We start from the raw sequence: 2,132 nt of genomic DNA on the forward strand, positions 1-2,132 counted from the left end.
GTGTCGTTTACCATACCGTTCATTTAGTGAGTATAGTTTATGTTTTTTCTTTTTTCATTCTTTTTCATTTCTAGAATTATGAGGTTTACATCTAGACACGGATTGCTTCTCACATGGACAATTATATGTTGCGTGTTCTAGAGTCGGCAAACCAGACAATCTCTATATCTGCACAGACAATGGAACAACAAAAAAATGTTGTATACCCACAAGCATTGTGAAATTAAATATATTTGAAACGTGCACTTTCTCTTTTCTTTCTTTTCCATTTAACCAGACTGAGCCTCAGCAATGCGTGGCCGGGTACAGCTAGTTAAGATATAAAATTACCTGACCTGGCATGTTGCTGGCTGAGGTGGAGAGGCTAGCATGGTGGAGATCTGAGGTAGCAGCCGCTGAATATCTGCTTTGGTTCAGAGGCTGCTAGATAGCCAGATAAGTTATCTCTGTCTCTTAGCTGGAGAGCTCTGTGGTCGGGCAGTGTGTGGATTGGGGTGGTGTTACTTAGCCAGATAACTTATCCGACTAAGTAGTGATATTTAGACTTAGCTGGATAGGTTGTCTGTCTAAGTTAGATCTGCTCAATAGCAGATTTAAACTTAGACGGAAACAACTTATTTGGCTAAGTAGCTACTTCTATGCTGATATTCAGCAGCATAGCCGTGCCGCTGAATATCTATGTAACTTAGCCAGATAAGTTATATCCGGCTAAGTTATATTTAGCCATTTAGGCTTTAAATATTTACCTTCTACTAAACATTTTCTGAGGGGAAAATGAATTAAAAAATCAAATTTATTGTAAAATTTGACTCAGATTCAGACAATTTTGCTGATCCAGTCCAGGTTTTTGCTACAGTAGCACACTGTAAGGCATGGCTGAGCAGGATTCCATGCTGTTTGAAAATTGCAAGTGGAAGCATCTCCTAGGCAACCAGACTGCCTTGTGCAGGAGCCAGCAGAAACAACAGGGTGAGGACCCTGGTGTAATAAGGAAGCAGAGATTTGTTCAGCTTGCCAGGTGAGGGGTGTGTAGGAAGATTTCTTTTTAAGTGGCTTTTGACAGCTGACTGACGTTTTACAGCACTTAGACTTCAAACCTGAGTCATGATCTTAAGTTGTCCTTGTCTAGATTAGCAAGTCAGGTAAAAAATAAGAATCAGTGCCAAGTCTTGAGTTGAACTGGATCTTGGTCAGCAGGCTCTTGCAGCTCATATTTATTCAGTGGTAACAGGACAAAGGCTTAGATAAATCTGAGTCACATCCAATCTCCCTTTCTGGTTCAACAATGGTTTGAATTAAACCTGAACCAGTTTGCTTAGGACTATTATGAACTGCTTAGAAGTCGAAAGTCATGTTTCACTGACCTCTGAGTTATGCATTTTCTACATGAAATGGTTGCTCTACAAATACGACTTAAGAACCATACTGCCCTGTTTTACAGATATGATCAAGAAGGCATTATTTGATGGAGCAAATAAAGAAAGGAACACATAAAAAGAGCACTAGAGCATCTGGCAAAGAAAATAGAAATTCAACAAATTTCCCTTTACGAACAAAAATCAAATGGTAGACCATAGTTGGTGATTGTTTTAATTTTATGTTTTTAATATGTCAATTGCTGTCTATTCTTAGGTTGATTGTTTGCATTAAATGATGATTGTTATTTTGTAATCGGCCTAGAATGGTTGTTTCAATATAGGTGAAATATAAGAAATTTAATAAATAAATACATAAATGAGGCAGTGCAATGACTGTCTCCCCTGGAGTTTCTGGAGTCATTTTCCTTTAAACTAATGTCATAGAAAATAAATATTCTTCCTTTTCACCTGTGGCAGGAAGGGGGGGGGGAATTAATGCAAATATACCATTATAACCCCATCTCATAGTGCATCTTGGAACTATATTTTTCTTACAGTGGGAGTAAGAATCCCACTGTAGAGATCCAAGATGGTGGATTAGCAGTACCGCGGTGAGTGTCCCTGTTGATTTCCTCTGAAAGATTTTTTTTACCAGGAATTGATTATGCCGCACTCGGGTCGGAAAAGACGGGCCAGGGAGAGGCAACTGGAAGAGACCCCCCTGGTAAGTCCAATAACTGGCCCCATGGATGCCCATGTGGTGCGTGGGATTGT

At 39.5% G+C, this 2,132-nt stretch overlaps 1 long non-coding RNA gene across 1 annotated transcript; it reads left to right on the top strand.

The window, feature by feature from the left end:
• Window positions 1-929: 929 nt before the first annotated feature.
• Window positions 930-1,765, top strand: LOC115089490. Its single transcript, XR_003856114.1, has 2 exons — window positions 930-1,018; window positions 1,442-1,765. It is a non-coding gene; the product is annotated as an uncharacterized LOC115089490 (long non-coding RNA).
• Window positions 1,766-2,132: the final 367 nt, after the last annotated feature.

The sequence above is a fragment of the Rhinatrema bivittatum genome, chromosome 4 (genome assembly GCF_901001135.1).
Source record: "Rhinatrema bivittatum chromosome 4, aRhiBiv1.1, whole genome shotgun sequence".
Classification (NCBI taxonomy): Eukaryota; Metazoa; Chordata; class Amphibia; order Gymnophiona; family Rhinatrematidae; genus Rhinatrema; species Rhinatrema bivittatum.